Source organism: Saimiri boliviensis, chromosome 4 (assembly GCF_048565385.1).
Source record: "Saimiri boliviensis isolate mSaiBol1 chromosome 4, mSaiBol1.pri, whole genome shotgun sequence".
In the NCBI taxonomy this organism is placed as follows: Eukaryota; Metazoa; Chordata; class Mammalia; order Primates; family Cebidae; genus Saimiri; species Saimiri boliviensis.
In genome coordinates, this window is record NC_133452.1 from 106,378,758 (window position 1) to 106,390,941 (window position 12,184).

At 40.8% G+C, this 12,184-nt stretch overlaps 1 long non-coding RNA gene across 1 annotated transcript in view; it reads left to right on the top strand.

The window, feature by feature from the left end:
* The window catches only part of LOC141584313 (uncharacterized), a 572,289-nt gene that overhangs the window by 267,193 nt on the left and 292,912 nt on the right, over positions 1-12,184 (top strand). The window contains exon 12 of the long non-coding RNA XR_012517287.1: positions 77-148. This is a non-coding gene — a long non-coding RNA (uncharacterized LOC141584313). The remainder of the gene's footprint in view (positions 1-76; positions 149-12,184) is intronic.

Sequence of the window (12,184 nt, forward strand, 5' to 3'; positions counted from 1 at the left end):
ACCTGAGGGATGCTGTTAACACCATCTGTTGTTTACCAGAACTTTCCAACCTCTAACCTTCTGCCTCACTTTTCAGGGAATCGTGCAAACTGCAATCTGATCACCCAAACTGAGCCAATAGAATGAATGCCTGCTGATCAAGAAGCTGGTGAGTCACCTATGACCTTTGCTTCCAGCAACTAGGGGTGGTTCTTCTTAACACAACTGAAAAGCTTCCACTCACAATGGCCCCAGCCACAGAGTCAGATAAAAATGTACCTTTCTTTAGCTAGCAACAAAACAGATGATGGTGGTCAGGTGAAGTAGTGAGTGCTGGTGGAGATCTTTTGACTGGACTTCAGAGAGCAGAAATGTCAAATTTGATATTGCTTATACAATCTTGGTGAGTTTCCTTTTTTTTTTGAGAGAGAGAGAGAGAGAGGATCTTACTCCATTCCTCAGGCTGGAGTGTAGTGTGATCATGGCTCACTGCAGCCTTGACCTCCCAGGCTCTATTGATTCTCCCACTTTAGCCTCCCAGGTAGCTGGGACCACAGGTTTGCACCATCACACTTTACTATTTTTCTTTTACTTTGCTATTTTTCTTTTGGTATTTTTTGCAAAGACAGTGGTTTACCATGTTGCCCAGGCTAGTCTCAAACTCCTGAGCTCAAGTGATCTTCCCACTTTGCCTCCCAAAGTATTCAGATTACAGGCGTGAGCCACCACTCCAGCTGGTTAGTTTTATAAATAGGCATGAAAAGAAACACAGAGTTAAGACTATACATTGTATAATTCAGTGTCTCGCAAAATGTAGTTTTGGAATCATCTAAAATATTACATATTAGAGATTGCAGATTTCTCAGCATTACCTCCAGCAATTTTGATACTATAAATTGAGGTTGTTGGGTTTAGAGATCTGCCTTTTTAGTAAGCAGCTGAGATAAAGCTCAGGAACATAGTTCACAGGCCTCACATTGAAAACAACTATTGGTTTAGGTAAAAATGACAGATCTTCATATTAGTCAGGTGTTTCTTTTAGAACAGAGAACCAATTATGAGGGCGAAGAACTATGGCAAATGTCAAACATGTATGTGTATATGGTGGTGAGGAAGGTTGGCATTAAGCATTTGAAATATGGTTTGTGAGGATGCTCTCACTCCTAAGTGGGTGATGAACAATGAGAACACAAGGACACAGGGAGGGCAACATCACACACTGGGGCCTGTTGGGGGTGGGGGTGGCTAGGGGAGGAACAGCAGTGGGTGGAGGGATAGGGGAGAAATAGCTGGGGGTGGGGGGACAGGGGAGGGATAGCATTAGGAGAAATAACTAATATAGATGATGGAGTGATGGTTGCAGCCAACCACCACAGCACATGTATACCTATGTAAGAAAACTGAAACTTAAAGTATGATAATAATAATAAAGAAGTTGCCACATGCAGTGGCTCATGCCTATAATCCCAGCACTTTGGGAGGCTGAGGTGGGTAGATTACCTGAGGTCAGGAGTTGAATACCAGCCTGACCAACATGGGGAAACACATCTCTACTAAAAATACAAAACATTAGCTAGGTGTGATGGTAGGCACCTGTAATCCCAGCTACTTGGGAGGCTGAGGCAGGAGAACTGCCTGAACACAGGAGGTGGAGGTTGCAATGAGCCGAGATCACACCATTGTACTCCATCCTGGGCAACAAGAGCAAAATTCTGTCTCACACACACACACAAAAAGTCATCTGTGCAGACTCAGAAAAGCTTAATTCACAACTGCATCTCCAAATTACCTCTAAAACTGTTAGGTGTCTATTGTTTTTAATGTTAGGATATGATATTGTCATTGTATTTAAAACATTTTAAAAAATAAAAGTCATATTTTATTTAAATAAAGACTCAGAAAAGCTTAAAAAAGAAATATGATTTGTGGACTGCTATAGATAAAAGAAATTGTTAGATGCTGAGAAACAGAAAAAGTAGAATGGTATTGAATTGTAAACTTCACCTTAAAAAAAAAACTCAGTAGGATAGAGTTACAGAGTTTGCTTAGGGGTAGAGAGTCACACTTCTATGTAATAACTCACAGCAAGACAGACTGCACAATTTGCTGAGGAGTTTGCAAAATCTACAAGCCGAAATGACACATCATCATTCTTGCTATTGCACTTCCAGCCTTGCCAGGACAAGGGCACATGCTGCTATTCAAGTTGCTTACTGCTCTGGTGCTAACAAGTGAGTGCAGAACACAGAGGATACTAAGAGTAAAATGATCTTACAATGTTTGATATAGCTTTTCTGCACCGATTTCCTCTGCAGATTCCTCTGCAGATGAGGGGTCTCGTCTCAACCATTCCTGGAATAGCTGTACTTAATAATACAGGTCACAACTGTGATTTGTCTCTCTGTTTTTCATTTACATGTAAACAAATAGTCTGAATGCAGCCTTTAAAAAAGGCTCAATCTCAGTCAACAATCATTATTTTCTTCATGTTGCTATGTTATTGCTTTCAAGTCTAAGAAGAAAATCATGTGAGAACTTCAGTGAGAACTTCAGCCTGAATCATATCCCTCAAAGATAGTTTGGGTACCAAGAACCAAACAAAACAGACAGAATAAAAGTAGCCCGAAGTGCTTCGGGTTTACTTTACCTCTAACTCTCTCAGAAAGACGGACGTTTGTAATGCTTGACTGCAGCCCTTCGTTAAACAAGAATCATTCTCAGGCCTGAATCCCAGAGAAACCAGAAAACGTCTTACAAGTCTACTAACAGGGTAGCAGAATTAAAGGGATGTTTTGGATCAGGCATGGCTTAACAATCAACATTTCAAAACAAAGTGTTTCATTAAACAATTCAGAATGATTATTTGCAACTTTATGAATTATTTCCAAACTAAAATGCTAAGAATAATGAGCATTTTCAGCATCACTTCATTCACTCATTTCTTTTTCCTTTACTGTGTAGGGTTCCTTCAGTAAGAGTTACACTGGAGGACCCCTCAGTCTACTTAAAGGAGAGTGCACAGTGCGGTGCAGTGGGTTTGCTGATGGCTGCAGTTAGAAGGAGGCTCCTTGCTAGCTGCAGTCACAACTCCCCCACAAGAGCACACAGCTCTTGATCCTTGTTCGATGCCTGAAATACTCCTAATGACATCTTCTTCTTCTTTTTTTTTTTTTTTGGCGTTTCAGATCTCTTTATTTATTTACTATTATTTATATTATGCTTTAAGTTCTGGGGTACATGTGCAGAATGTGCAGGTTTGTTACATAGGTATACATGTGCCATGGTGGTTTGCTGCATCCATCCCTTACTCATCTGCATTAGGTATTTCTCCTATGTTATCCCTCCCCATTCTCCAACCCCTTGCTATCCCTCCCCTAGCCCCCCAATCCCCTGACAGACCCTGGTGTGTGATGTTTCACTCCCTGTGTCCATGCATTCTCATTATTCAACACTCACTTATCAGTGAGAACATGTGGTGTTTGGTTTTCTGTTCTTGTGTCAGTTTGCCGAGAATGATGGTTTCCAGCTTCATTCATGTCCCTGCAAAGGACATGAACTCGTCCTTTTTATGCTGCATCGTATTCCATGGTGTATGTGTGTGCCACATTTTCTTTATCAAGTCTATCATTGATGGGGATTTGGGTTGGTTCCAGGTCTTTGCTATTATAAACAGTGCTGTAATAAACATACATGTGCATGTGTCTTTATAATTGAATGATATATAATTTTGGGGGTATATACCCAGTAATAGGATTGTTGGGTCAAATGATATTTCTATTTCTAGATCCTTGAGGAATCGCCACACTGTTTTCCACAATGGTTGAACTAATTTACACTCCCACCAACAGTGTAAAAGTATTCCTATTTCTCCACATCCTCTCCAGCATCTGTTGTCTCTGGATTTTTTAATGATTGCCATTCTAACTGCTGGGAGATGGTATCTCAATGTGATTTTGATGTGCTTGCTACAAAGAGAATAAAAATACCTAGGAATACAACTAACAAGGGATGTGAAGGACCTTTTCAAGGAGAACTAGAAACCACTGGTCAAGGAAATAAGACATGACACAAAAAGATGGAAAAACATTCCATGCTTATGGTTAGGAAGAATCAATATCATCAAAATGGCCATACTGCCCAAAGTAATTTATAGATTACTTTGGGCAGTATGCTATCCTCATCAAGGTACCATTGACTTTCTTTACTGAATTAGATAAAAACACCTTAAACTTCATATGGAACCGAAAAAGAGCCTGCATAGCCAAGACAATCCTAAACAAAAACAAAACAAAACAAAAAACAAAGCTGGAGGCATCATACTATACTTCAAACTATACTACAAGACTACAGTAATCAAAAAAGCATGGTACTAGTTCTTAAACAGAGATATAGACCAATGGAACAGAACAGAGGCCTTAGAAGTAATGGCACACATCTACAACCATCTGATCTTTGACAAATCTGACAAAAACAAGCAATAGGAAAAGGATTCCCTATTTAATAAATGGTGTTGGGAAAACTGGCTAGCCATATGTAGAAAGCTGAAACTGGATCACTTCCTTATACCTTATACAAAAATTAACTCCAGATGGATTAAAGATTTAAACATAAAACATATTCTTTAGAAAGTGGTGGTCACTTAACACATGTTTGAATTCTGTTATTTTTATTTAGTGACTGGGATTATTCTTTGGCTTCATTTATTCTCTTTCATTATTTATTCAATACTCCTTCCTTTGAAGATATAAAAACATTATTATTTTTTTCACTCCCTATGATATCATTGCTATTTATAAGAATGCACAGTTAGTTTCTTTTAAAAAGTACCTCTACTTTGTCCTAAAATAATAATGTGATAAAGTCATAAAGACATATTAGTATCTCTACTAGAGCTTTGACTGGTGTTTTAAGAGGCAAAATCAGAATACTGAGAGAATGAAAAGAACTTTAATAAGTGAAGTGGCATTTGATTTGCATTGAGCTTTGAAAAATAGAGTAATATTTCTAGTAGTAGTAGTAGTCGTCGTCATCATCATTGTAGTAGTAGTCGTCTGCCTATAGGTGGACAGACTCAGGATGGCTTAACAAGAGAAACCCATAGCATCATGAAATACTGAAAGCAGAATATTAATTATTTAAGAAAATTATGGCAAACAAGTGTTTTCATTCATAGATTCTTAGAATTGAACTAATCCAATGAGAGTCAAATACTAATCTGGTAATATGTCATTTACACTACTATGATTTTATTCCCCAATTTCTTTAGAAAATAGAGAAAAAAATTCAATGGTCCAGGCTCTCACTTTTATTCCCATTCTTTTTTAAAATCTGTGTCTCATTTCCTGAGAATTTGTCTACTAAATATAGAGAGGTAATCCAAAAATCACTAAATAATATGACAAAGTACTGTGCACAAAATCTTTAGCAAATGAAGCATGGTGATTTTCATTAAGTTAAAGCAGGCAAGGATTGCGCTATTTCTCCCTAGTAAAATAACAACCAGGAAAGCATTTGCCACCTCTTGCTATTGTGAAGGAATTTGTTCCGTTAATACCCATGGCATGTTGGGCGCTTTCCTTCACCAAGAAAGACTGACCTCCAGTCAGCACTTCTGTATTTTCAGTACAAGAAGAGACTAGCTCAGTTTAGAGTTTTCATTGTGGATTGAAATGTATTCTTTTAACAAGCCTTTCAATTCTCCCAGGATTTTCCGAGGATTAGAATCACATTTCTCTGCATTCAGAGCTTCCATAGAAGAAACTCAGCCAGTAGCTGTCCTTGGTGGAGAATGTAACAGTTGCTTTCTCAGTATCTAATTAATGTAGCTTTTAGGTCTCTTCTATGGCCAATTGTTTAAAATTATTCAAGATTGGAGAAAAAAGAGAATTTATAAAACAGTTTATTCAAGATTTTCAAGCTTAAAAAGTATGAATCGCCGGGCGCGGTGGCTCAAGCCTGTAATCTCAGCACTTTGGGAGGCCGAGGCGGGTGGATCACGAGGTCAAGAGATCGGGACCATCCTGGTCAACATGGTGAAACCCCGTCTCTACTAAAAATACAAAAAATTAGCTGGGCATGGTGGCGTGTGCCTGTAATCCCAGCTACTCAGGAGGCTGAGGCAGGAGAATTGCCTGAACCCGGGAGGCGGAGGTTGCGGTGAGCCGAGATCGCACCATTGCACTCCAGCCTGGGCAACAAGAGCGAAACTCCGTCTCAAAAAAAAAAAAAAAAAAAAAAAAAAAGTATGAATCTTTTACATTATGTGAAATTTTTCCATTGGAATTCCAACATACGAAACAATGCTATTCATAACATTTATAAGTTCAGTTTTGCAGAGCTTATAGCTTGCAGTGAACAGCAAGAACGAAGTACTCAGACAGTTCCAGCTGAGCAGGTTTAGGGGGTAGCTCTTCTGAGAGGGTCCACCCCAGTATCCATCTGCCAAGTATTTATTGAAAGGGCTTGTATTAACTACAGACATCCACTAGATGGTCATTCGAGGTGGGTTGCTGAGGCACCAGTGACCTTGTACACACTCAAACTGCATTCTCCGGAAGCTGTTTTCAGCATTCCTTATCATACTACACACTCCACTCCCTGTCCTGTTTTCAGGATCAAGGGGTTTCATTCCCATGCACAAATAATATACACAGTGCCTCAGTATTTTTCAATGCCTGACCTCAAATAATATGTCCAGATGCTTGAATATGTTGCCATGTACCCCTTACATTGTCCCCTTCTTTAATTCCTAGAGCATGCTGGTCATTCAATGCAAAGTAAGCTTCTATCACTCTTCTCTGGTCGTAGATGCATCAGGTGGCAGCACAGAGCCATCTGCAGATACCTAGCAAACAGATACAAAAAGTGAATTCATGTAGCGGCCATCACCCAAATGCCTGTGTTTAACCCAGGCAACCAAGTGTTTGGGTTTAACCATTGAACTTCCTTGTAATCGCTGAAGGGTACTTGTTTGTAATTGCTGCCACCATTCATCAAGTTGTTTCTTTAATTCACACTTTAGAGTGGAAATTTGAGAAGACAAATGGTCCTGATAAGTCCCTTGCCGATGTGGTTTTCTAAATAACCGCAAGGTGGAACCTCCTTCTCAGTTCCATGTTAAATTTGCAGGCAGCTACAATTCTGCTCACTGTATTAAGATTATAACATAAGTTATATTTAAGTGTGTAATGTTTTGATGAGACAAGCATGTAGCATACCAGTTTCTGGAAGAGACTTTAATACTATAAAGGATAGATTCTGTTCTACGTTCAGAACACCTTGCCCAAACAGAAGTATATAGGAGTGTGTAGTACAAATCAGGACTGTGTCAGTAACATTATTGTGCAAAGACAGGATATAGTTGCCACCACTAGTAATGTACCCACCATGTGAAAGAACCCGTTCAAAAAAGGAAGACCTCGTCTCCAAATGTGGGTATGAGCAGGACTTAAAGCTTGTTTCCCTTTTAGTTGTCATATTGGTCCCAAAAGCCTTACTCTGACCAGTTGATAGAACTATTGGATAGACTTTCAAATTCAATAGTCTGATTTGCAGACATAAGATAATGAGGGGGGCCCCAATCAAGTAAGGTGTCATTATCAAACAGAGGCCCTTGGCTCAGCACAGGTTGTCTGCATGGAGACCAATGGACAGCCTGAGACTTACATTGCCATTCCCTACTAGGATGGCATATAGGAAGATCAGGCACTTGTGTAGCTTCATTAGAGACCTTAGTAACATTAGTAGTAACAGCAGAAATAAAGGTCATATTTGCAAGCTTAGTATGCCTTTTAGGCTGATAGTAAAAATACTCCTGAGGAATAAGAGTAACACACTTATCATGTGCTATTGTGGAAAAACAAAGAGAGGAATTACTTTGTAAAGTCAAGGAGTCATTAAGTTTAATCCATCTCAGATTTTCAGCAAAGGGGTCAGACCAGCATCTACTGACCTCCTGTCCAAGAAATATCATTAGATGACAAAGGCAGGTCAGCATCCCACCATGTGATAACATTAAAAACAGGGAATTTAGAACATGACTCCAATAAACATGTTATTGAGCTGATCCCACTTGGCAAAGGACAAGAATTACCAGCCACCCTAACATCCATGCCAGTCTTACTTTCTCAGATGTTTCCCCAATTACCGCCAGATACATAAGAAACCAGTTCTTGGCATTTGCAGGGGCGTCCATGGCAGCAAGCTGGATAGTTGCTTATTGATCCAATTTCTTTAGCTGTCCTCAAGTAATGTCAGATGCTTTCTGGGTCATCACCATCCTTGTCGGTCGATTCTCCAATGACATTTCCTACTCTCAAGGAGAGAGTCCCATATTCACCCTTTTTTGTTTATTAAGATGTGTTTTAAGAGTTTGATGAGTTTATTCAGTAATGGCCTGACTGGTTAAGTTATAGGGAATGCCAGTTTTACGTTGTATGTGTTAAGTTGCAATGCACATGTAAATTGAGCACTAAGACAGTAAGGACTATTATCAGTTCTTATAGTTTGTGGAAGGCATAAAGTCATAGTAGATTTAAACAAGTGAGCAACTGCATCTTTAGTTTTTTTTCTCTGGTCCGAAGGGTAGCATGTATTAAACCTGTATAAATGTCCATGGTAACATGAAGAAATTTAAAACATCCAGAGGTTGATTCTGAGTAGCATCAGTTTGCCAGATAGTCTTAGGTACCAAACCTCATTGGTTGGCACCAAGCCCTAAGAAAAAAAGAAGAGAGAGAATGCCGTTGCCAATTAGGACAAATTTTACAATCATGTGAGCTTGAGCAAGTATTAAATAAAACTGTTGTTTAAGACTGTGGGCATTCCAATGAAAAAAACACGATTAGCTTGAGCTTGCAAAAATGCAGGAAAGTCTGCAAACCACATTTGTGGTTGTACCAGAGCATCAGCTCGAGCATTCCCTTCTGATAAAGGACCAGGTAACCCAGAATGAGAGAGAATATGTGTGATGTAAAGATGGTGATGACGGACACAGAGGAGCTCTCGCACTGCAAGAAATAAAGCTAGTAGAGATTCATTAATAATGCCCCTCATATGTGCAAGAGCTAAATGAGTAATGCTATCAAGTGCATAAGCAGATCACTAACTATATTTATGTTTTGGTAAGAAAGGTTTGTAAGGCCAATATTAGGGCACCTAACTGCCTGTTGCATGGTTTTAAAATGTTCCTGGATTTTGTGTTGCCAGTTTTGCACGGCATCTTGCCCACTCTAGGTGTCTTTTCAGTTTTTTTCTGAATCATCTGTAAAGACAGTAGTGGCATGAAGCAAGGGCTCAGATACAACAATAGATACACATTTAATAGGCATAGTTTGTAAAAAGTTCAGGAGCTTAGAAGCAGGTAAATGAAAGATGATATTATCAATAAAGTTAGCCATTGCCATTTGCCAATCAAGATTACAAGCTAAGAGAGTATTAAATTGTTCCTTGCTTAGCCATAAGAATAGAGTAACAGGGTCATATCCTGATAACTGGACACAACATCAGCACCCGTTTATAAGAAGAGAAGCTATTAAATCTGTAGTCTTTTGTATGTGTTTAGAGGGGTTATGAGACAGGTAAATAGCACATAAAATACAGAAATAGCAAAAGATAAAGCCTACCTGTTAAACTAAGGCATAAAAGGGATGAATATTTTAAGTGATTTTTATCATATTCTGGCCCTTGAAAGTCATTAGAATGTGACTGCAAGTCGCCAGGATGATAAACCTGCATTGGGTTAGCTTAAGTGTGTTAAAAAAAAAAAAAAAAAGAAAGAAAAAGAAAAAAAAAAAAAACTTTTAAAAAATATCCTTAGACACTGGCCATTTTCCCGAATAGGCCTTTAGCTGGAATGCTTTAGAAGTGAGCTTGTTTGGGAAAGTAGGGCTGTGGCCAGTTTCTTTTCACCTGCTCCGGGTTCCTCTCTTTTTAGCAGCCTGCCACCTGTTGCTACTCTTGCCCTGAGAGGAAGGCAGGAAGACTACAAGAGGCAGCAAGAGGGCAGAAAATGACCAGGTGTTAAAGTGCATGTATATAAGTGCGGAGGCAGGAGAGGGAGGGCTACAGGCTGGGAGAAGACCACTCCCCTCATCCTCCGGACCACCTATGCTTGGAGCGGACCCTGTCAGGTAAGGTGCTGAAAAGATACGGGGTATTTTATTACTTTTTTAAGCAGAGAAACTCTGGGGAGAGCAGACATGTAGCACAGGGTCTGCTTTGAAGTTTCCTAGCCACAATGTTTTTAAACATTTTATTAAAAAGTGAAAAAAGCATTCTTTACTGCTGTATCTCTCTACCTTCTGAAGATAACAGTAGCTGGCAGAGTTTGTCCACCTCAGCCTGGTTAGCATTTAATATAGGGCTAAGGGAGAGCACCCCTCATTAGCAGGCTTCTCCCCTAGAGCTCTGTACTCTAGACTGCTCCACAGCCCTCTGCTCGCCTTAAGCTAGTAAGGTCGGGCTGCACATGGACTGTTTGTTAGCCCTTTCCATAGCGGGCCAGGGAAAACAAGCAATTGCTTGTCAGCTGAGACATGTGAGGGGTGGCAGGGAAGGGCAGAAGTAGGAAAAGCAGGAGTACAGCAAGCAGCAGGCCACTTTCTGGGCACAGTTGCTAAGGTACGTGACTATGGTGAGGAGGATTCTTAGGGCATGGCTGGAGCTGCCTGCAGTCACCTGGGGACACGGTCTACACCTCTTGACCTCCTCTCTGTCATTGCAAAGCCAGGAAGGGGCAACTTACTTAGACTGCCAGTGATTAAATAGGCACCCCATGGCATCTTAGCAGCTCTCTTGCCCCAGGTCTCTGGGCAGCAAGAAAGCCAGAGCTTCCTGAGATAAAACCCAGAAAGCAGCATGCAACTTTCCTTTGTACTCCAGGAAAACAAAATGAGACAAGACCAAGAAGACCAATGCTGGAAGCAGGAAGTGAGAATTTAGGTATTAGAAAGGCCATCATAATCAGCCACTTTCCTTCCCTCCTGGGGGAACCCCTCCAGCAGGGAAGTTTGTCAAGGAGGCACAGCCACCTGATCGTATAGATGTTTGCTGACCGGGGGTCTTATCCAAGAACCGTCATTGGGTGGTCTCCAATCTCCTCAAGGGGGATGGGAGGCACTGTTGCCTGAACGTGGCTAACAGATGCAGATCCCTTTAAAGGTGGAGGAAAAGAGGGCAGTAGCTTTTCCATGGAGGGAGGAAAAGTCTCCAGTACATCCTTATTCTCACTAGAAAAAAAACTCTTCGTTATTCCCCTTAGAAGGGAATGAAGGAGGGAGAGGAGTCTCTCCTTGTTCTGGTTTCTGCTTTTCCTCTCCCTTAAGTCTCCTGAATTCCCTTCAGGTGGAGAAGATGGGCAGTCTGACTCACTGCAATCTAGCAGATAAAGAGGATACAACGCAGAGCGTACCAGTGCCCAGGCGGTCAAGAGTAACATTAGTAAAATGACCTTGCTTATATATCCTCTTTTCAGGCAGCAACCTACCTGCTCCCACAACTCTAAATCTAAGGTTCCTTGATTAGGAAACCAAGGGCATTCCTGCCAAATTAAGAGCATAAGCTGTGTAGAGCTCCAGGCTCCACAGTGCGCTGGATAGCCGTTAGTAGCTGTTGCACTGTTTTTAAAAATACTTTCTGCTCTTTGGTCATTTCTTGATCCATGGTAACCTAACCCTTGATATTTTCATGTGCCTCACGCTCATCTTCCTGATGGGATTCAGGACTGTCCCTTACTGGGATTCCCTGAAAACTGATGAGCTCTCCTCCTTTACGCATAAACACAAGGCAATCACGTCGGGGGTACCAGTTACAGAGCTTATAGCTTGAAGTGAATGCCAAGAATGAAGTACTCAGTTCCAGCTGAGTGGGTTTAGGGGGTAGCTCTTCCGAGAGAGTCTGTCCACCATCCGTCTGCCAAGTGTTTATTGAAAGGACCTGTATTAACTACAAACATCCACTAGATGGTCATTTGAGGTGGGTTGCTGAGACACATGTGACCCTGCACAACATTCAAGCTGCATTCTCAGGAGGCTGTTTTCAGCGTTTCTTATCACAGCACACACTCCACTCCCTGTTGTTTTCAGAGTCAAGGAGTTTCACTCCCATGCACAAGTAACATACACATAGTGCCTCAATATTTTTCCATGCCCACTGTCAAACGCCATGTCCATAAGTTCGAATATGTTGCCCTGCACCCCCTACAAGT